We start from the raw sequence: 25119 nt of genomic DNA, 5'->3' as shown, positions 1-25119 counted from the left end.
ATTGGAATCAGATAAATTTGATGTATTTTGAGTACATTGTTCATCTTCGTTGGAAACATTTATGTGTTCACTGTGTAAATTTTGCAGATCAGGTGTGTCAAACTGGGCAGCGTTCATTGTAGCGGAACGTACCTTGTCATCAATTGTCGTTAAATTTACTGTAGGACGTAATTGAATTTGTTTGCTCATCATTTAAATTAGAATCATTACTCGTGGTCGGTAGGCACTGATTATCCGTAATTGGAGGATTATCATTATGATACTGAGTGTCGCTAGTATTATCAGTCAAATTATTCAAGCCGGCTTTATCGCTCATTACGCATCGCGATGTACTGTTGACAGTTTACGCGGCATTTTCACAAGTCAAAGGTAGGCACAAAATCAAACAAAGACAGAGCAAAAATGGAACACATACAATAACAACAAAGAGCAATAAATTGCCGACGATCTGTGAAAGAAGGAGTGAGAAATTAGGAAATGCGTTGCGCCAGATGCGAACTAAATTTAACATTAGGTAAGTAAGAGCACCCCCCCCCCATGAACCATGGACCTTGCCGTTGGTGGGGAGGCTTGCGTGCCTCAGCGATACATATGGCCGTACCGTAGGTGCAACCACAACGGAGGGGTATCTGTTGAGAGGCCAGACAAACATGTGGTTCCTGAAGAGGGGCAGCAGCCTTTTCAGTAGTTGCAGGGGCAACAGTCTGGATGATAGACTGATCCGGCCTTGCAACATTAACCAAAACGGCCTTGCTGTGCTGGTACTGCGAACGGCTGAAAGCAAGGGGAAACTACAGCCGTAATTTTTCCCGAGGACATGCAGCTTTACTGTATGATTAAATGATGATCGCATCCTCTTGGGTAAAATATTCCGGAGGTAAAATAGTCCCCCATTCGGATCTCTGGGCGGGGACTACTCAGGAGGATGTCGTTATCAGGAGGAAGAAAACTGGCGTTCTACGGATCGGAGCGTGGAATGTCAGATCCCTTAATCGGGCACGTAGGTTAGAAAATTTAAAAAGGGAAATGGATAGGTTAAAGTCAGATATAGTGGGAATTAGTGAAGTTCGGTGGCAGGAGGAACAAGACTTCTGGTCAGGTGACTACAGGGCTATAAACACAAAATCAAATAGGGGTAATGCAGGAGTAGGTTTAATAATGAATAGGAAAATAGGAATGCGGGTAAGCTACTACAAACAGCATAGTGAACGCATTATTGTGGCCAAGATAGATACGAAGCCCACACCTACTACAGTAGTACAAGTTTATATGCCAACTAGCTCTGCAGATGATGAAGAAATTGAAGAAATGTATGATGAAATAAAAGAAATTATTCAGATAGTAAAGGGAGACGAAAATTTAATAGTAATGGGTGACTGGAATTCGAGTGTAGGAAAAGGGACAGAAGGAAACATAGTAGGTGAATATGGATTGGGGCTAAGAAATGAAAGAGGAAGCCGCCTAGTAGAATTTTGCACAGAGCACAACTTAATCATAGCTAACACTTGGTTTAAGAATCATAAAAGAAGGCTATATACATGGAAGAACCCTGGAGATACTAAAAGGTATCAAATAGATTATATAATGGTAAGACAGAGATTTAGGAACCAGGTTTTAAGTTGTAAGACATTTCCAGGGGCAGATGTGGACTCGGACCACAATCTATTGGTTATGACCTGTAGATTAAAACTGAAGAAACTGCAAAAATGTGGGAAATTAAGGAGATGGGACCTGGATAAACTGAAAGAACCAGTGGTTGTACAGAGTTTCAGGGAGAGCATAAGGGGACAATTGACAGGGATAGGGGAAAGAAATACAGTAGAAGAAGAATGGGTAGCTCTGAATGATGAAGTAGTGAAGGCAGCAGAGGATAAAGTAGGTAAAAACACGAGGGCTGCTAGAAATCCTTGGGTAACAGAAGAAATATTGAATTTAATTGATGAAAGGAGAAAATATAAAAATGCAGTAAATGAAGCAGGCAAAAAGGAATACAGACGTCTCAAAAATGAGATCGACAGGAAGTGCAAAATGGCTAAACAGGGATGGCTAGAGGACAAATGTAAGGATGTAGAAGCTTATCTCACTAGGGGTAAGATAGATAGTGCCTACAGGAAAATTAAAGAGACCTTTGGAGAGAAGAGAACCACGTGTATGAACATCAAGAGCTCAGATGGCAACCCAGTTCTAAGCAAAGAAGGGAAGGCAGAAAGGTGGAAGGAGTATATAGAAGGTTTATACAAGGGTGATGTACTTGAGGACAATATTATGGAAATGGAAGAGGATGTAGATGAAGACGAAATGGGAGATACGATACTGCGTGAAGAGTTTGACAGAGCACTGAATGACCTGAGTCGAAACAAAGCCCCCGGAGTAGACAACATTCCATTAGAACTACTGACGGCCTTGGGAGAGCCAGTCATGACAAAACTCTACCAGCTGGTGAGCAAGATGTATGAGACAGGCGAAATACCCTCAGACTTCAAGAAGAATATAATAATTCCAATCCCAAAGAAAGAAGGCGCTGACAGATGTGAAAATTACCGAACTATCAGTTTAATAAGTCACAGCTGCAAAATACTAACGCGAATTCTTTACAGACGAATGGAAAAACTGGTAGATGCGGACCTTGGTGAGGATCAGTTTGGATTCCGTCGAAATGTTGGAACACGTGAGGCAATACTGACCTTACGACTTATCTTAGAAGAAAGATTAAGAAAGGGCAAACCTACGTTTCTAGCATTTGTAGACTTAGAGTAAGCTTTTGACAATGTTGACTGGAATACTCTTTTTCAAATTCTAAAGGTGGCAGGGGTAAAATACAGGGAGCGAAAGGCTATTTACAATTTGTACAGAAACCAGATGGCAGTTATAAGAGTTGAGGGACATGAAAGGGAAGCAGTGGTTGGGAAAGGAGTGAGACAGGGTTGTAGCCTCTCCCCGATGTTATTCAATCTGTATATTGAGCAAGCAGTAAAGGAAACAAAAGAAAAATTTGGAGTAGGTATTAAAATTCATGGAGACGAAGTAAAAACTTTGAGGTTCGCCGATGACATTGTAATTCTGTCAGAGACGGCAAAGGACTTGGAAGAGCAGTTGAACGGAATGGACAGTGTCTTGAGAGGAGGATATAAGATGAACATCAACAAAAGCAAAACGAGGATAATGGAATGTAGTCAAATTAAATCAGGTGATGCTGAGGGAATTAGATTAGGAAATGAGACACTTAAAGTAGTAAAGGAGTTTTGCTATTTAGGAAGTAAAATAACTGATGATGGTCGAAGTAGAGAGGATATAAAATGTAGACTGGCAATGGCAAGGAAAGCGTTTCTGAAGAAGAGAAATTTGTTAACATCGAATATAGATTTATGTATCAGGAAGTCGTTTCTGAAAGTATTTGTTTGGAGTGCAGCCATGTATGGAAGTGAAACATGGACGATTACTAGTTTGGACAAGAAGAGAATAGAAGCTTTCGAAATGTGGTGCTACAGAAGAATACTTAAGATAAGGTGAATAGATCACGTAACTAATGAGGAGGTATTGAATAGGATTGGGGAGAAGAGAAGTTTGTGGCACAACTTGACTAGAAGAAGGGATCGGTTGGTAGGACATGTTTTGAGGCATCAAGGGATCACAAATTTAGCGTTGGAGGGCAGCGTGGAGGGTAAAAATCGTAGAGGGAGACCGAGAGATGACTACACTAAGCAGATTCAAAAGGATGTAGGTTGCAGTAGGTACTGGGAGATGAAGCAGCTTGCACAGGATAGAGTAGCATGGAGAGCTGCATCAAACCAGTCTCAGGACTGAAGACAACAACAACAAAGTAAGAGCAGATATATAACTGACTACTTCTCAAAAATTTACAAAAAATATAATCCTGGCCGGCTGTTGTCAAGTGTAATCACCCAACAGATAAATTCCGTAACCTCCAAATAAAACAGTGACTAGCCTCTAAATAAAGATGTAACTCATATATAACCATTCAAAATAATTCTCATAATGTAACCTTTCAGTAATTAACTGACTGAATCTAAACTGGTAAATCTGGACGTCAGCAGTGCTGAGTCACGGCCCTGAAAAATCATTCTTACCTCAATGATTTCGCCGGATGACACGTATATATCTGCTCTTGTAAGAAACTTTTCTGGCACAGCCCAGTGCAATGCTGGCCACTACATTTTGTTATGTATGAAAAACAACTGATTTTCTTTACGATAATCGGCATGACTATGGATAGAATAAATTAGCAAAAACTTTAAATTCAGAGGAATGACTGTCAAAAGTTATCTTTATAAGAAAGATTATTACTAAAAGATTTTTGAGAACATTTACATGGGACTTTAATATAATGATAGTACAAAAATCAGTTGTATTAATTAACATATATGCGTGGCAATAAAGAACAATAATATTTTGCTTTTACCTTATACTGCATCGCTCAGGCACCACCATTGTTCTCCACGACCGGCCTTCGTAATTCCATAACTCAACTGTTCTTTTCGAGCTACAAAACACCACAACTATACTCCATTGTCCGAACCCCATGACTCAAGTGCTCTCTACCAGCGACCTAACCCAGCTGCCCGACTGCGAGCTACTACTACTACTGCTGCCGACACCGCTCTCTGGTCTGCGATTCTACTGTAGCTTACATATCTCAGGCACCGTATGAGCAATCCATGGAAGTTACATCTGTTCGAGTGCTCTATTAATAAATTCCTTAGTCATGGACCTCTTACATACTGTTAAAAGGAGAGGAGAGAGCGGATAGGTGGAAAGAGTACGTAGAAGGAAACCAATTCATATATGTTGGCCAGTTATGAACATGGTGCAGTGAATCACCGAAACTGGTGGGCGTACAATAAATAACATTGAAAGTATGGCTGTAAATGCTCCATAATATTCCAACTCCTGAGACGTGGATAGATCGTGACGTTCCCATCCCGTGGCCCCCCGCTCTCCTGATGTCACTCAACTAGGCAATTTTTTTGCGTGGTTACGTCAAGGATCGCGGGTAAACAACACGGGTCAGTGATACTGCTATCCTTTGGGCACGAATCAATTAAGCAATGGGAAATGTCGATGCTGCAGTGCTGACCCATACATGTGCAGAATTCGAATTATGAAACGTCCCCTTAGAAAAATTATACAAGACTGTGTTTAAACTGACACACAGTATTTTTACAATAGAATGGCCCTAACTAACATTAACCTATACCTTGCACAAATCGCTTACCTCACCAAAAATCTTCGTTACTCGAACTACTGCAATACAGCGAGCGCGACTACTGCCAGCTAAATAAAAGATTCAAACTACTGAAGGCACTATCTACTGATAGGCGTAGTTAGCAAATGAAAGATTTTGATAGAGAACAAACAATGTATTTACCTTAATAGTGTTCAAAAGTCATAATGTATATAGCAGTTCATGACATCCAGTCTTACAAATTTCAAAACTCCGCCATTTCTCTCCCCACATCCACCACTGCTGGCGTCTCACCTCCAACTGCGCAACGCTACGCGCTGTTAACATCCAGCTACCCAACACTACGATGGCAGACAATGCCATCTAGCCACAGACTGCACGCAGCACAGCCAGTGATTTTTATACAGAGCGCTACGTGGTGGTACCAATATAAAAACCTAAACAGGCTTCATACAGAATTACTTCTTGATGTTCTAAGGAGGACGAGTGGGGCATACATTGGATGTCTGGCCTAAGAGGAGAAAATAATGTGAGAACTGATAAGCGTTTTGCAACAGATCGCAATGCTGTATCCCTCAGTTACAATTTTTTTTAAATGATAGGAGAAATTTATGGACACCCTGTACAGTAATGATGTAATCACACTCTGCAGTGGTACACCAGACATTACTTCACTGTCTCTAGATACCTCCCCATCCAAAATAAAGCCATCGTCCTGCACATCAGAAATTTTCGGCTCAGTCTCTAATTATACTAAAGTATCCATAGGAATGTGTTTGTTTTAGAAATGTTGATGTGCTACTGAATCAAAAGCGTTTCGAAATTCTAGACACAAGAGATCAATCTGATTTCCACTAAGCACTATGGGACTTAACATCTGAGGTCATCAGTTCCCTAGAACTTAGAACTACTTAAACCTAACTAACCTAAGGACATCACACACATCCATGCCCGAGGTAGGATTAGAACCTGTGACCGTAGCACCAGCGCGGTTCCGGACCGAAGCGCCTAGAACCGCTCGGCCACAACGACCGGCTGAGTCATATCAGATATTCGCATAGTCCATATGTTATGTTGTAGAGGGGCCGGTCCTCAGTATCTAGCTAGCTGCTTATCCTGCAACGGCCTCTAGTTTACGAGAAAATCAGTCTTGAAATTGTTTACATATCGCGTACTACACCTGCAACGTGGATCTCGGAATATTGAGTTTCCTAACAATTTACGAAATGGAATGTTCCATGCGTCTAGCTCCAAATACCATTCCGCGTACAAAGTTTGTTAATTCTCGTCCTGAAGCCGTAAGCACTTCGGAAACTTTTCCACATGAATCACGTGAGTACAAATGACAGCTCCGCCAATGCGTCGCCTTTTTATGACTTGTGCACGCGATACGAACGCCATATGTACATTTGCATATCTCTATCCCTCGACCTTTGTCATCTCAGTGTATGTCACGCAAAATTATTAAAAAATTATCCCACACAAATGTACTCCACTTTCCCAACATTCTTATGTTTATTTTTACAATCAGGTTAAAATCTTCGCCAAGACAGTTCATGATGCTCACGACCTGAAAAAGACTAAAGAGAAATCGTTTCGAGGGTACATTCCACAAAAATATATTATTTGAATCTGCATCAGCATAGTGCATATCGTTAGACACGAAAGATCAAATAAACGTGGTTCCCATCGAAGTTGAATGAAAAAAGAGCAATCTTTTTGAATTCAAGCGAACTGTGTTTCCGATATCGCTTCAGAAAATTCCGTGCTCCAGAAAGGCAGCAACTATCATTAAACGTGCCTGGTGCTCTGCGAATTTATGTTTGAGTTGCTTCTACGGCAAGAACAATCCGGAGCTTCCACGACAAGTACCTTCCGGAATCCGGTTCTATCACAGCAAGCGATAGCAATTAAGACGATTCTGTAATCTATTTTGTAACCAAGTAGATGAAGTTAAGGAATTCTGTTACCTAGTCAGCAAAATAACTCATATCAAACACATATCTTAATTTGAGAAAGACATTTCTGAGAGTGTACGTTAACAGATCAGCATTTCACAGTAGTGACTGTGGGAATTGCGAAACAGAAAAGAATCGAACCATTATGAGCTGTGGTGGACTGATAAAGTAACGAGACGGTTTTTTTGTAGTATCGGAGAGGAAAGGGGTATGTAGATAACACTTACAAGAAGAAAGGACAGGGTGATACGACATCTGTTAAAACATTAGAGAATAACTTCCATGGTACTAGAGGGAACTGCAGAGGGCAAAACCTGTTACGATTGTGCACATTGCTCCTTATCTTTTCCAAATCTTGGCATTCACTATCGATTGTAGTTACGTGTAAGGTGTCAGGCAAATCCAACACCTTACATGAAAACCCTGACATGATAAGCAAATCCAGTAGTATGTCACATAGCTCGGAATAAATCGTGACATTAAATTAACCAAAGTAATACGAGTAACGAGTGAGCAAATGGAATACCACAGACTAACACAAGAATGCCTAAATGCATGTCGTACCTTCCCACCGTGAGGCAGACGCAGTTCCGAGGGGAGAAACGAGGACAGAAGCCGAGAGCAGAACCGTGTTAAGCTAGATAAGGGAGGGGCTGGGCACCCACGCCGCGAACCTACCTGTACGACTATACAACCCGCACGTTTTAGCGTGAGGCTTTTTCGCGTCTCAGGTACGTCAAGGATCACCCCCACCTTATGTTAAAAGCTAGAGCCCTCCAGAAAAGCAGTATAGATCTTACGATAACACAAAAAGGGCCACTACCACCCGCAAGTTTTAGCGTGAGACTTTTTCGCGTGTCTGTTACATTAGGACAATCCTCCAGCCCATGTTAAAAGATAGAGCCCTCCAGAAGAACATTATAGATCTCACGATAACGCTAAAAGGACCACACCAGTTGCAGGTTTTAGCGTGAGACTTTTTAGCGTCTCTGTTACGTTGCAAACTTTAAAAACATTGCCCCACCACGAAAAGTATAACGTTTCTCATTGGATAGACAGAATTTTTGTAGGCGGAGCTTAAGGTTAACATTGAGACCCTGATTGGTCAGATGAAAACATAGCCAGATAGTTGTTTTAAACTAACTTCGGTAAATTGTAGTAAGGAGAAGTTAGAGGAGAGTTGGTTCCGAGACGGCGAGCTGGATGGCTGCTGCGCCGGCCGCTGTCGCCCTGACGCTGCCTAAACACCGACAAGGTAATGAACGCACGCGATGCCACATTTTTGAGCGCATAAGGCTTACTCAGAACTGCAGAAGTCTCATCTGTTACACCCCTTTTTTGCGTAATACTAGTGTCGATCGTTAATTAAAACTCATGGTGTTCACATTTGCCACTTGAAGTAAAGATCTGAAACGCGATGATTTTTCTTTTATATAGTTATTGAGAAGCCACATCAGCCACTGTAATTTACGACAAGTTAAATAAGTAATTAAAGATAATTGAGGGTCACTGTAGACCATTTTGATAGTTTTTTCTTCTGTGAAACTTAAATTTAACCTAGATTATAGATGTGATATGGCATAGGTGATCCCTCGAAAGATTGTAGAACTTGGAAATCCATTCAGGGAATATTCGTTCACATTTTTGTTGAACGCAGTTGGTTTTTACCATCCTGTATTAAAACATTTCCTTTTATTAATAGTGCAATTTATAAACGATGTTTTGTGATTAGAATAAATTTCCAATGGTAAACTTAACTGCTTTTTCGACGTTATTTTACCAGCTAACTAAAAATAGGAAAGCCTTGAACCCTTTCCACCATATTTAGTTAGAATTAAGATTCTTTTACAGGGAGTGCAGTGGAGCTGACGCTGAGATCATTTAGTATTTGGTTATATCATCGCTAGTCTCACTGAACTCTTCTGAATTCTACATGTCATGTGTGGTCTGGCGTCTCCTTACCAGCAACAGGTCCCAGGTTCAGACTAGTTAATTCCCTAAAAAACACGCTCAGAGCGTCGTTGCGCGAAAGTGATAGGGAGTCATGATATAGTACAAACAGACACCATCATGAATGCTTAGAAAATGGCGACCCTGCCAGAATGGTAAAATACCATGATTGAAGGTCGACCACATGCCTAACTAGGTCAGAAAATATCCTGGTGAAGAATTTTCGTGGTAAAAAATTTTTTTTCTGAAGTTATACATAGTCGAAAACAGTAGCTGCAGTGATAGATAGTAAGGAAGTATTCAAGAAACAGTGAGACATTATACCAGAGGCAATAGCATAATTAAGTTATGAATTTTGAAAATTGTTAGAATTAAGTTTTCTCTCCAATGCAAGCGCTCAGGTGGCGGATACATCGTTGACAAGTTGGTTCTGTCCCAACAAGTAAGTGAATGGATTGTCAGTCTTGGTAGTGTCAAGTCGTGTGAACAAAAAGTTTATGAAACGTGTGAGATCGTATGAGCGCATTTTGACGCGAAGTAGGGCGCGTGAATTGCTTTTAAAACAGAAAATAATTGATTCGGAAAATTTAACAATGGCAGATCGTGACCTTTACAGAATTGAGGTAGAGACCCAGCATGAAAATGGACAGAGAATAGAGGACAGTACAACAGACGATGCAGTATCGCGAGAAATAGGACAGATAACGCACCATAACGAGGATAATGTACGTCGAGGCATAGAAAACCAAGGTCAGCATACGACAGAGGAGCAGGAAAGTAGTGAGACAGTCGATGAGGATTCTAACTTGCGTCTTGAATACATAGAACCCATAGTACAAGTAATCAGAGCTCCCTCACCACAGAGTACAAGGAATGCGAGCAGAAACGTGTCACAGCACAGTTCAATGCAATCGGTTGCGAACCAACACCTGGGCGAAAACACAGAGCGTAGGACGTCGGAAGAAAAGGCAATAGGACCCACCAATCTGGCGGAAGTATTACAACAAATTACGGGAACTATGACAAGGCAAAATAAAGAAATTGCGAACCAAATTCAAATTCAGAATGCAGAAACCACGAGACAAATGCGTGAGTTTAAAGAACAAGACAAAAACATTCAGTTACACCTAAGTCGTATTGAAGACGAGGCAAAAGAATCTAGAGAAGTGATAGGAAACTTAATAACAGGTTACAATCAATTGAGAACAGACATTGACAAGGTACAAGTGGACGTACAAACATTGCGTAATGACATTCAGGACGAGATCAAAACATTACATAACAACACCCACGAAGAGGTCAAGAAACTAAAGAAACAAATAAACGTAATTACTAGACAAGCAGCAGGTACAGCGGGTGAAATTGTTGAAAACAGTATGTTACACAAACGTATCACAAGAGCAGCACTGAAAAGATATGATAACCGCATAGTTAAAATAAAAGCGCAAACAAAGCGACAATTTCAGAAATTGCGAACAGAGTTGTTGCAAACCATTGAAGAGCGTAGTAAACAGGATCGAACAAGCACTGAGTCTGCAACCACATCCGTATCTGTAACACCACCGGAGAAACAAGAAATTAAAGAAGATATTACGCATTTGCGATTCCAATCACAGGCGGAAAGTAACATACGTGAAATCAGACAGACAGCACCGCGGGTACGCGAAAGTTACAGTGGACAATATCCAATGGATCTACCACAACAGGAAAGAACAACGGGAGAAATGATCAGAAACAAAAGTGGCGAAGAATCGCGAATTTCATATGGAACTATGACGAAGTACGACAACGATCATTTCCTCACAGTCAGAAAATTTCAACACTTTCGAGAAGGAAACTCATTACATCCACGAACTTTTATTGATCAATTCCGAGTAGGATTACCAGAACACTGGACGTTAGCACACAAATTAGACTTTATATGTGCATACATGTCAGGAACAGTCGCAGAAATCATGCAAAATGTTGCAGCGACATGCCGATCGTACGAAGATTTCAGAGAGAAGTTTCTCGCACGATATTGGTCCAGCGAAGCACACAACAGAGTGAAGTACGAATTATTACAGAACCCATATTTCGAAAATTCAGGAGAGTCCCGTGAAATTTTTCGAAGCAATGGCAAACAAAAATCAATTCTTAGATGTACCACACAGTGACGGAGAGTTGATTAAATTATGCGCGATGAAGCTACCATTGAAATACCAGCAATCATTAGTAGGTCGCGGAGGCAATGACGTCGAAGCATTTAAAGGTATTCTAAGGGAACTAGAGTTCATATTTTCGGAAGATGACGCAAGAAAAAGACGAAGCGCACGTGAAAACGAAAGCAAAAAGCAGTGGAATCCACAAGACACAGTACGAAAAAACAATAATTGCGAACCACGTGATAACTTCGCACCAAGAAACGACAATAGATTTCAACAAAGAACCGGTTATGGATTTAGAAGAGAATATGGCAATAGCTATAATACACCCAGGAACGGCAACAACTATTACAGAGGGAATACCGACAACCGTAACGGGTACTGGAGAACCAATAGACCGACAAATTATCAACTAAGAAACCACTATCAACAAGCTGAACAAGAAAAGCGAATGCCGATAGAAGAGGTTGAGGTAAAACCACCAAACCCCAATAAAAGTTCGATTTTACAGCTAAGCGCCCACGCCAAAGAGAATGATGCACCGACCCAGGACAATTGCAGCACCTTGAACAGAGAAATCAAAATCTTATCACGAGAAGATAAGAAGGAAGAAACAAATCCGCAGGGACCAGATGAAAACAAAGACAAGAAAATAAGAATATCGTGTTGGGACGAAATTAATTGGGAGAATACTGACGAGGAAGATGAATTATCAGAGGCATGCACAACGAATGTAGGAGCAAAGGACAAAGTAATGAGTATTGCAGAGCTATTTGAGATGAAAACCAGGGAAAGCGAATTCAATGAGGATAATGCGCAGTTGACAGAAGTTGAAAATAAGTTACGAGTGGGCACACAACCCAACGTATATAATGAAGGAAGTTATGAAGCGATAATTAGTGCATTTAGATGCGATTATGTGGAAGTAGCACAAAAGGAGAAGATAGATGAGGATGAGAAAAAAGTAGAGGATGTAGAAGATAGCATAAATGAAGGACGAACTAGAGAAGAGAAAATAAAAGAGAGACAAGTAGCAGTCGAAGCTTATCCTACAGAAAGTTCGAATTCACAAGGGAAATTCCTAAAAAGACTCATGTATGATTCAGTGGAGGATTCGTTGATGCAAGAGGAAGAAGAACAGAACCAACCCTTTCAAATTCAACCAATTGTGAAGGCCATGGTGAAGCATATCCCAGTCAATATTGTAATTGATAGCGGAAGTGAACTGACTGCGATCTTAGAAAATTTATTCACGCAGTGTAATGCCAATGAGGAATTGCCAGTTCTGAAAACACGTAAGATTAAAGTAAGAGGTCCTATTAGAAACAATGCTGCGGAAGTTACGAGACAAACAAGGTTAACTCTTTCGTGCCAAGGTCAAAAGATCGAAGCCAACTTCGTGATTATACCTAAACTAACTGTAGATTTGATTATAGGTGCAGATTTTTTAAATGAGAGACGAGGGATAATAGACATGGGGAAAGGTAGCGTAACATTCGGCAATGTCACACTTCTCTTTGAGCAAAAGCTAAAATTAGAAGAAATACCAGTTATAAACAAACAATTAAGAATAACGCGAGGTAAAAAGTATGAAGAATTAAAATGGTATGCGCAAAAGGGGGAATCGCCTCAACTCAAGTTAGAAGTCCATAAAGAAATGACGAAAAATGACAAGAAGTTCAAGGTATTTCGGGACACAGTAAAAGAGAATTAGAGGGTATTTTATGAGATAAAGCAGACGTACATTTACCTAAGGCTGGCAGTATCAAACACTTTCAGTACAAGTTTGAAGATTAATTTTATTACTCGTAAATAATCAGCACAATGTTTCAAGATTATGTTGCAGATAAGATGGTCAGGAGAAAGAAGAATGAAGAGAGAGGAAGGTGGGAAAAAGAAAGTAGTTTCAATAATAACACCAATAGTACGATAAATTAAGGTGAAGGGATAAAGCGTAGATAGTCTAACAGCATGAAATACTAAAATGTTATACACCACGACACTACACAAAAATAAAAAACGAATTTGAGGATTCTTGAGTAGACGTTAAGACTCCGAATATCTTAGAATTGTAACATGAAAAGGGCGCCGAAATTTGTAAAGCTTTTTAAGTAGGCGCAAAACAAGTAGATAGTAGATATATGTTAGATGATTATAAGTAAAACTTTTTGTAAGAACCATTGTAAAAACTCCAGCAAGGAAGAGATGCAACGACCCACAAGTTGCAACGCGAGATGTATCAGGAAAGAAAAGGACGTGATCAGCAAGACTCGATTCCTACATAGCAGGAGCGTGGAGAGAAGGGAAAGGCTAAACTAACAGACGGCCCTTGTAGCGAAAGTGGGCAATAAATGTGCCCGCTAGGTGGAACCCTGCAGGGATGGAACACGGAGCCGCACAGTGACAGACCCCTGCTGAGACGCGGCGGGACGGCGTTGGGACGGCGAACGCCGGAAGGGTCTCTGAGCCCCGACTCAGCGGAGCGAGCAAAAAACGGCCCGACGATTAGACCGCTTGGGCAAGCCACCCCTGGCAAAAATATGTGTAAAAGTCACACTACTGCTATTAAACAGCACGCTGATGCACGAAACTGAAGAAAACTTCCATAAAGTAAAAATGACACACCTAAACAATTTATCAAACTGTTACTAGGAGGAGAACTTCAAAGCGACTTGTTATCAATAAATATTTCCATATCCTGCCCACAGAAGAACCAAGAAGCAAGTAAGAAGCAGAGAAAAAGCGGGAAGAATAGAAGTTGAAGATTCGCAAGATTGAGACCAAGAAAGAAGATGGGTGAAGAATAGACGACATACCTTCCCAAATCCCTATCCTATTGTAAACAAGTCGTCTGCGAAGTATTACAACGAAAAACGACCGCATTCAGCGACACATAAAGATGACTTTCACGCATACAAAGCCAGTAAACCACGAGATTCTGCACTCACAGCTCCATTCCATTATGGGACCTCCACAACAGCAACACACACTTGCAAAGCCAACAAGGAACGACGAACGAAGCTGTACATCAAATACTTGCCCAGATCCATCCCGCTCAAGTCCATCACCTTCGTAAAAAAAACATTCGCCAACCTCATGCTTGAACATTCATAGGATTGTGTGAACGTGTGAAATCATATTATATTATGTAGGAATTGTGCAAAAGAAACGTGTGAAAAACTAAATACGTTAAGCACACCAGACAGCTAATAAACTACAAAATAACAGTCATTGACTATGGACTTAAGTAAAATATAGACTGTCGATAAAAACAAGTCATTAGTTCTGAAATGGACAGTATATAAAGAAACAATATGCCACTTATTTTCTCCTCATAAAAATGAAAGAATAACTATATTTTACTTAGTTTCTCCTTATAAAAACAAAGAATAAAAAATTATCTTGTTGGATGTTTTCCCTTTCTTTAACATTTGTACCATTTATTAGGATAATACCTCAATACGTGTGTATGTATATTTCTTTGTCAAAGCAATTTTTTTAACTTTTGTACCATTTGTTAGGATAATATTTGAATACTTGTGCATGTATATTTCTTTGTCAAAGCAATTCTAGGAAATAATTCTTATTTGTTAGTGTAACAATGTTGAAATGAGTGTCTCGAAACAAAAACATTTTACTTGCACATGATATTTATAAAATGTGTTAGGAATAGATTTTACTCAACTACTACATTTATCAAAAAAAATATTTCTAAGAAAATCGATGTGAAAGACTCCTCACTTTCGAAAACAAACTTCTTAAAAAAAAACTTCACACTTAAATAAAGAAAGAAAATAATTAAATATTAACAATAGCATAAAAATATTCTTCTCTTGTCATTTTTAATTATAATGTGGAGGAATATAAAAATATAAATTAGTAATACAAACTAGCATAGAACAGAATAACGTGGCTGAACAATACGCAACAAAATTTAGATAAATTAGAAAATTTTTGACTGACTTAGACAACGATTCAGTCATTGCCAAATTCAGTGCAAAAATTAAGTTCGAAGGGTGGTGATATGCAAGGTGTCAGGCAAATCCAACACCTTAAATGAAAACCCTGACATGATAAGCAAATCCAGTAGTATGTCACATAGCTCGGAATAAATCGTGACATTAAATTAACCAAAGTAATACGAGTAACGAGTGAGCAAATGGAGTACCACAGACTAACACAAGAATGCCTAAATGCATGTCGTACCTTCCCACCGTGAGGCAGACGCAGTTCCGAGGGGAGAAACGAGGACAGAAGCCGAGAGCAGAACCGTGTTAAGCTAGATAAGGGAGGGGCTGGGCACCCACGCCGCGAGCCTACCTGTAAGACTGTACAACCCGCACGTTTTAGCGTGAGGCTTTTTCGCGTCTCAGGTACGTCAAGGATCACCCCCAGCCTATGTTAAAAGCTAGAGCCCTCCAGAAAAGCATTATAGATCTTACGATAACACAAAAAGGGCCACTACCATCCGCAAGTTTTAGCGTGAGACTTTTTCGCGTGTCTGTTACATTAGGATCACTCCCCCGCCCATGTTAAAAGATAGAGCCCTCCAGAAGAGCAGTATAGATCTTACGATAACGCTAAAAGGACCACACTAGCTGCAGGTTTTAGCGTGAGACTTTTTAGCGTCTCTGTTATGTTGCAAACTTTAAAAACATTGCCCCACCACGAAAAGTATAACGTTTCTCATTGGATAGACAGAATTTTTGTATGCGGAGCTTAAGGTCAACATTGAAACAATGATTGGTCAGATGAAAACATAGCCAGATAGTTGTTTTAAACTAACTTCGGTAAATTGTAGTAAGGAGAAGTTAGAGGAGAGTTGGTTCCAAGACGGCGAGCTGGATGGCTGCTGCGCCGGCCGCTGTCGCCCTGACGCTGCCTAAACACCGACAAGATAATGAACGCACGCGATGCCACATTTTTGAGCGCATAAGGCTTACTCAGAACTGCAGAAGTCTCATCTGTTACACCCCTTTTTTGCGTAATACTAGTGTCGATCGTTAATTAAAACTCATGGTGTTCACATTTGCCACTTGAAGTAAAGATCTGAAACGCGATGATTTTTCTTTTATATAGTTATTGAGAAGCCACATCAGCCACTGTAATTTACGACAAGTTAAATAAGTAATTAAAGATAATTGAGGGTCACTGTAGACCATTTTGATAGTTTTTTCTTCTGTGAAACTTAAATTTAACCTAGATTATAGATGTGATATGGCATAGGTGATCCCTCGAAAGATTGTAGAACTTGGAAATTCATTCAGGGAATATTCGTTCACATTTTTGTTGAACGCAGTTGGTTTTTACCATCCTGTATTAAAACATTTCCTTTTATTAATAGTGCAATTTATAAACGATGTTTTGTGATTAGAATAAATTTCCAATGGTAAACTTAACTGCTTTTTCGACGTTATTTTACCAGCTAACTAAAAATAGGAAAGCCTTGAACCCTTTCCACCATATTTAGTTAGAATTAAGATTCTTTTACAGGGAGTGCAGTGGAGCTGACGCTGAGATCATTTAGTATTTGGTTATATCATCGCTAGTCTCACTGAACTCTTCTGAATTCTACATGTCATGTGTGGTCTGGCGTCTCCTTACCAGCAACAGGTCCCAGGTTCAAACTAGTTAATTCCCTAAAAAACACGCTCAGAGCGTCGTTGCGCGAAAGTGGTAGGGAGACACGATGTAGTACAAACAGACACCACCATGAATGCTTAGATACGTGCACTCCGATCTCCGCACTACTCAAATTCCGAAGGCCAGAGAAATTTATCGTTTGGTGCCGAGATCGATCTCTCGCAACGGGATTGAGAGCAAAAGTCAGGCCACACTATAGCCTCTTCTCTTTACATAGGTACGAGCAATGTACTAACATGAGGTCAGCCAAAAACATATGACGATACACAAGCTTCACGCTATTGGGCACACTGATTCTCTCCTCTGCCCAGAATGCCACCTCCCAAACGCTGGCAAACATCGTTTAACCTGTGGAGCTGTGTTTGACGTGTGGAAGTTGGTACAGAGGAACACGGCCTGTTATCTTCACACCCCGCTTCACACGATTAACCCCAGATCACCCTTTGCCTGGAGGATACTTCCTGACCTCAAAGAGTCACGCTCTTACAAGGTTTAACAGAAAGTTCATTTACTACTTATTCCTAAATGAACAGAAGTTTCCAGACTATTGGCAATATCTCCAAAATAATTATAGCACATTTAAGCAGGCTCCTCGATTCCAACAACTCTTCACAAAGTTTTTACGCAGTATCTTTCTAAACCCCCTCACAGCTGGGGAGCACCGGATAAATGACGATGCCCGTAGTGGACACTGACAAGAAGTGAAATGGTTATCTACCTAATACCAATGATCATTATTCGAAAATGGGAAGAGCGAGTGAGATGATGTGCAGGATTTGTTTTCTATCATTATTTTGACTTCTTTCGACCGTGTAGTCGTTGTTTAAGTGATATGAAGGCAACAATTTCCATTCTCTTATTTTTCCTCAAATGTTTCGACTTTACTCGTGTGTTGGTAATGGTCGCATGAAGTAAACATGATTAAATTTTATTTCCTATTGAGATTATTTATGTCATTTAAATTGTTTACAATGATTTCCCTGTCACATAAACAATTTGTATAAAAATTACATCCCCAATTTTGAAGTTTCAGATCAACGCAAAATATAATAAATATAAATAAAACTGGAAGGGGCGTTCAGGGCTGGGAATGGGAAGGCATCGTGGCCAGGTCTCTGGTTTCGAACCCTGTCCACTCCATCTGCACAAGCTTGAAACTGATCGCTCTACTTTCAAAAAAAGAAGTAAGCAAGAGCCCCGCCTTCAAAACCCCCAATCAGTAAAAAAAGTTCCCGCTCGTGTAAAGCTGGAAAACCGGGTTCGACTTTCGGTCTGGCACAAATATTCATTGCCGTCCTTTCAACATGCTGTTCATATTCACAATTGTGAATACGTTTTCTGCATTCTGCACCAGAGCCAAGCTGTCCTTAAAAAGTCAGTTCATATGACTCGGAATAACTTACATTACTGAATTTACTGAAATTTTAATCACTTAAAATTTTTCGTTGGTACCTTTTAAAGGCAATCGCAATTATGAATAGCTATATGAGCCTTCGCAATTCAGAAAACTTCTTTTAAAGTTCAATACGTGATTACATACTGACGTCTTTGTACTATTATACGTCATAGATATTACTTTCACTTCCGAGCACTCACAATGCGCAGTAACACTTGCGCGATAGACTAATTGTGTGGTCATTTCGTGTGGATGCGTGTACGACAGTTTTCGTTCTTATCCACGTCGTTTATTTTAGTCATTGTTAGGGCGCTGATAACAACGCCGTTGGACGCCCATAAAATCCACACACACACACACACACACACACACACACACACGATTTCATTAAACTTACATTTATTTGGGAGAAATGGACTAAGAAATAAGTTTCGGAAATCCACCTGCTGCTCTACAGCTTTAGAAAAGAAGCTTTTTGTAGGCTGGTTGCGTAGCATAATGGTTACAGTATAAGTTTATGCAAGAGGTTATGGGTTCGAATCTCGTCTAGTACTGGGAATTATGTTTTAAATCTTTATGGAAATCAACTTTGCTCACTATTTTTATTTAGTTAATTGGTTTATACGTATTTTTATTCCTATTACTTTCTCACATAAATTAATCACTGAACTAACTTTTTCATTAGCACTCCTTTTTCTTCTTATACTACCTGCTTCACAGAATCTTTTTGCATATGATTTTAATTTGTTCTGTTTCATCATCCTAAATTTTCGTCCATGATATTACGTTCATTATGTCTGTTCCTCAATTTGCTTTAATTTCATTTTACTTATAATCCCTTCTGGAGCTTAAAACTTAATCTGTGTTATTTTGTCCACATAATAATAAGAATTTATGTTTTAAATCTTTGTATGAGTATTACTACCTAAAATATGTAATGATCCTGTAATGAAAATTACGTTTTTGACACCATTGTACAATCAATATAAGTAGATTATTATGTCTTTTGTTTTCTAACTTTTTTGAAATGTTTAAATATTACAATAGACAAATAAAAAAATTACATACACATGCACAAACATTCCAGCTCGAGAATGAATTATAGGAAGAAAAAATGAGAGCAATTTGTGAAGCTTATATAGTGGTTAAAATGAAGAGACAAAGGAATATAAATAAAAATTCCAATTAAAACAATTAGTTTACTAAAAATGATGAATGTCATTTCGATAAACATGAAAAAATAAAAAATCTAAGCACTTCATAGGATTTGAACCCGCAATCTCTTTCATATGAGGCTTGTACCATAACCATAATGAATACCCTTTTTCAAAGCTGTAGAGCATCATACGAAATTCAGAAATCCTTTTTCGTCGCTTACTCGCAGGGTATTACGCTTGGAACCTTCACCTACAATAATTTAAGTCTCCTTGTACGTCTCGACAAGCTCTTCCCGGTCGTCTGCAGTCCGCCAGCCATCGCCTGGTCTCCATTAGCATTCGGTATAGTCGTCGCAGCGTCGTCAGAACAGCACTGGAACACCTTGTAGGGACTCAATCATACAGCATGACATGAAGAATAAACATAGCCACTTTTGTATAACAATTGTCCAAATGGCTCTGAGCACTATGGGACTTAACTTCTGAGGTCATCATTTCCCTAGAACTTATAACTAGTTAAACCTAACTAACCTAAGGACATCACACACACCCATGCCCGATGCAGGGTTCGAACCTGCGACTGTAGCGGTCGCACGGTTCCAGACTGTAGCGCCTAGAACCGCTCGGCCACCTCGGCCGGCGTTAGTATAATAATTCATCTAATATCTGTAATACAAAATTATAACACCTACTTTACTTGCCTGGCGTCGCTCAGCAGAGCATAGCATTATTTACCGAGACTCATCCTAAACTCTAGACAATGAACGGGAAACACGAAAACCACATCACAGTACCAGTACCACGTCCAGTACAGTGTAAGAAAAACTTTGGCATTCAGAACTTCTTCCAGACGTCCCAGAATGGATAATTACAGGTCCTGTATGGGTTTCAAGGAAGTCGTTTTACCGCTCTCCCTGCACAATAGTGGCAAGTTCTGGTAACGGTGATGGAGGTGGACAGAGATTACCCACCCTTCTCTCCAAATTAGGGCACAAAAGCTCAATAATATGAACTCTGGTAGCTGCAGTGGCCACGAGAGATGCGACGAGTCATCCTCGTGCTCATCAAGCCAGTCCTGGACGATGCTATCTGTGTGAACAGGAGTCCTGTCGTCTAGGAACGCAAATATTATATCATGGGGTGGACCATATTAGCCTAAATTGTCAAATACAGAGTGCGTTCCACAAGTAATGCGACAATTTTTTTTTCTGACGCAACAATGGATGTAAATGAAAGAATAGACTCAGGGTCAAGATGATTGTACTCACTAATGAGCCTACTCAAAAGTTAAGCTTTGTCAATCATCACAAAGATGAAGATATAAAATACTATTATCTGCCACATAGTACTGTACAGTTCAGAAAGCTGGAAGCTTATAAAGAATGAAAGAGAAAAACTGATTTTTTTTAAAGGAAAGTAATGGGAAAAATCTGGGGACCTGTATTAGAGAATGGCGTATGGAGAATTCGAAAGAACAATGAAATTTATCAGTTAATGAAGCAACCCACTGTCATCCAGAAATTAAAAAGTAGTAGACTGCAATGGGCTGGACATGTGGCCAGAATGGAAAACAACAGAATCACCAAGAAAGCATTTGAAGGAACTTTCCAGGCAACAAGACCATTGCCCCGACCTCGTACAAGGTGGAAAGATGACATAGAAAATGACATCGCAGCATTAGGAATTTCCGCAGGGTGGAGAGAGGCTACGAGACATAGAATTCGGTGGAAGCAGATCATTGATGCAGCGCATGGTCTACAGGGCCTGTGATCGCTGAGAAGAGAGAGAGAGAGAACGGTACAGCTAGGCGTGTTGTAACCGGCTGGGCTAAGTGGAGGTGGGTATTGGCTTCAAAACTCTCAATGTCTCATTCGGCTGCGAGCTGCCGGAGAGTTAGGAAGTGCGTTTCCGTCAACCAAGTCTCGAGTTTAAGTGACACGGCACAATGGATCATTCTGTAGAGCAACGGTACGCTATCAAATTTTGCTTTAAACTTGGGAAGTCTGCCACCGAAACGTTTCCATTATTTCAGCATGGCTTTGGGAATGAATGCTTGTCCAAATCACAAGTTTTCCAATGGCACCAGTCGTTCATGGATGGCCGAGAGGAGATCACCGACGGCCATCAACCGCATGAGTCGACGAAAATGCGCGCGATTGTTTCAACTCTAACAAACGGCTGAGCCTTCAATTGATACCAAAACTCTAAATATGTCAAAAACAACCGATTTCCGCATTGTGTCCGAAGATCTGAACATGAGAAAGGTGTGTGCCAACTCGTCCCAAAAGTGTTGACCGACGGACACAAGCACATGCGAGTGCTTTGGTGCTGAGAAACGTTGAAATGTGTGAAAATGATCCTCATTTTTTAAACTGGTGATGAGTCGTGGATTTTTGAGTACGGCCCTGAGACAAAAAGGCAGAATTCACAGTGGCACACCCCATCGTCTCCCCGCCCAAGAAGGCACGCATGAGCAAGTCCAGTATCAAAACCATGCTAATTGTCTTCTTTGACGTCAGAGGCATTGTCCACCACGAATTCGTAACTACCGGGACTACAGTGAACTCAGATTTCTAATTGGAGGTGCTCAAAAGACTGAAAAGGAGGGTCTCACTCTGCCGAAGCGACATCAAGGACACGTGGAAAGTTCACGACTGCAACGTGCCGAGTCACAGCGCCTTCATTGTAAACGTCTTCCTGGCCAGGACCAAGACACCATTGGTTCCCCAGCCTCCCTACAGTCCTGACCAGGCTCCCACTACCTTTGTTTTGTTTCCTCGGTTAAAAGGAGTCATGAAAGGAAAACATTGCGACACGATTGAAAGCATCCAGGCTCATGTAACATCATCTCTAAAGGACATTACGAATGCCTTCCAGGCATGGAAACACCGCCTCCAAAAGAGGGTGCTATTTTGAAAATTTTTGATATATGCAATAAATGATCTTTTTTTTTTGTAATTTGGTCGCATTACTCATGGAACTCACCTTCTAATCCATAGCATTAAGGCGACCCGTGGCACTCATGTAATACCACGATATGGCTACGCAAATCAACGAACCCCAATCACGTTTCACTCTCGGCAGCAAGCAGTCTACATCGTAGGCTTGGGTCGGTGTATGCAAGAATTAAAACCACTCTTGTTCGGAAGCAGCCACCATATCGGCACCAACAATAATCGCACACATTTAGCTCCTACGTAATGCACTCATAACCACATCTGGCATTTGCTGCGTACAGAGGACATTCCAAAAGTGTCGCTTGTGGTCAAATATAACAGCACCACGTGCCGGCTTTGTTGACCTCTGCATCTATCTTCAGGCACACCTTTCTCCCGGTGTTTCCATGTTTTTGTCCAGTGTGTGATAAGAGTGTGATACGTTGCAAATGAGTGCCGGACCGGGACTCGAAAGCATTTCTCACACTTCGACTGTCACGGATTACTCCACCAGAGCACGCAATACAAACCTACTCAAGAACTCACCTCCTTCCCTTCTCGTCCAAACCATGCAGAAACTCTCCCACGATACTGCATGATGTGCGTCCGACAAAACTGTTCAAGGTTACATGCTGGGGCGGAATCAAGACTGTGACAGGTTCGTCTTCTGAGTCTGTCTGTGATATGGTAGCCGAGTGAGCGTGAATGGAAAAGATTCAGGATCGATTGCCAATTCAGCATACATTTTTAACTTGTCACATACTGTTAATGCCCATGATACTTGGAGAGACAGTTATATGCAGTTCATATTGCCGACGTCGACATAAATTAACATCAATCACCCCATTTGTCATACACAGTGACAGCTCCCTGAATTGAACTCCCAGCGCATATTGACTGTAAACACGGTATATTACTGTTATCTACACGTAGATCACAAAGTGGAATTAGCGCTGAGACTTAACTGAGCAAGGGCAGAGTTTCGTAATGCTCTTTTCGTTCAGCATGAACGACTGTACATTTTACTGCTACATTTATGTGTAGTTTCAGCTCAGGAGATGCACACCATAAATTAAAGATGGGAAAGGATGAATATCACGCACAGATGACAAGGTTTGAAAATATACTGCAGCAACCACGACTTGAACAGCAATAAAAGACCATAAAAATGAAAACGTTGAAGGATATAGATAAAACTGACTATCTGAAAATTATCGTTCATTTAAATGCATGAATTCATAACAAAACTATACCTTTTATCATTGGAACACATGCAGAGCTAACTCCTATCTACATGAAGACATCCCTAAGTATACTTGAAAAGAGCGGGGAAATAGGTCTAGTAAATGAGAAAGTTTGGTCGTATTTCCAGGATACAAGAGACTTCAGAGAAGTAGCAGCTGATACTGGTCGCTTTTTACTAGAATCCAGGTTTAAGCTTCCTTTAAAATTTTTCAGGAAAAAACAAAGAAGTCAGGAAAATAACACTCAGATTTTAAATGCCAGCTAATAAAAAAACCTAGAACCAGACATTTGTTTCAGATGAAAATAAAGAATTATGTCAGAAGCGCACTTGGAGGCACAGGGCACGACTAGAATAAGTGGAAGCAAATTTTCTTTGAGACAGCTAAAGAAACAGTAGGGACATAAAAACGACAAAAACCAAATCTTTTGAAATTATGGAGTGATGAATTCAAGCAAGCTGCAATCTAAAAAACAAGATAGACGGGGAGATAGTGAAAGACTTTATACTGTATAAAAAGCAAAGAATGGTAAATTACAGACTTGCTAGACAAGTAGAGATAGCTATGAAGGAACCGTTATAAGACTAGATATGATTTAACTGAAGGTCAAAAGTTTGGATACAAAATATTAAAAAAGTTGCGTGGTGGGATCATGACGAATCAAAAATAGATTGAAGACCAGGTAACGAATGGTTGCAGTACTAAAAGAAACTAATAGTAAAAAAAGATGAGTTTTGCTACACTAAAATTATGAATGCTGAAGAATAAAATGCAGTCTCAGTGAGAGACTTGGAAAGTAATTTAAAGGAGGCCGGGAACAAGAAAGCTACAATTATAGATGGAATAAATCGGAAGCTTGTAAAATATGCTAGTATTAAATGGAAAAAGTTTTTGGGGATACTGAATAATATTCGGAGCTTTGTAAAAATTCCAGGGTAATGGAAGATAGCAAGAATTTGAAGTCCATACAAGAAAGGACATAGAAAAGAATGCCTAAATTACAAGGGTGCAGCAATTTTAAACGCTGCTTGTAAAGTTTATTTGTCTAGCAAAGAAACGGAAATTCTAGCCAACAGCAGAAACAATTTTACGAGAGGAGCAATGAGACTTCCGTAAGGGCTGACGCAACATTTGTTTTGAAGCAACTGATTGAAAGAGAACAGGTTTCGACAAGCCACTATTCATGTCCTTCCTAGACTATAAGAAGACCTACAGTGAAGATGGCATGATGAAAGTATGGGAAATACTCATTGACTATGATCTACGTTCGTGGCATGTAGCATTAATGTGCATTCGTTGAGTCAATTAAACCACTATACGATTATTTTTTTCGGCGACCACAAGCAGTCAGTGAAAGAGTTTTAAGGGAAATGTGTTCAAACTGAACAACGGTGTTTAACAAACCCATCAGATAGTTATATCTGCAAATAAAGTAATGTCAATGAAAGGGAAACACAAGATAAGAGCGAAATCAGTGATAAACAATAA

This window comes from Schistocerca gregaria, chromosome 7 (genome assembly GCF_023897955.1).
Source record: "Schistocerca gregaria isolate iqSchGreg1 chromosome 7, iqSchGreg1.2, whole genome shotgun sequence".
Lineage (NCBI taxonomy): Eukaryota > Metazoa > Arthropoda > Insecta > Orthoptera > Acrididae > Schistocerca > Schistocerca gregaria.
The sequence above is the reverse complement of the archived record's forward strand: the minus strand, read 5'-3'. Positions refer to the sequence as shown.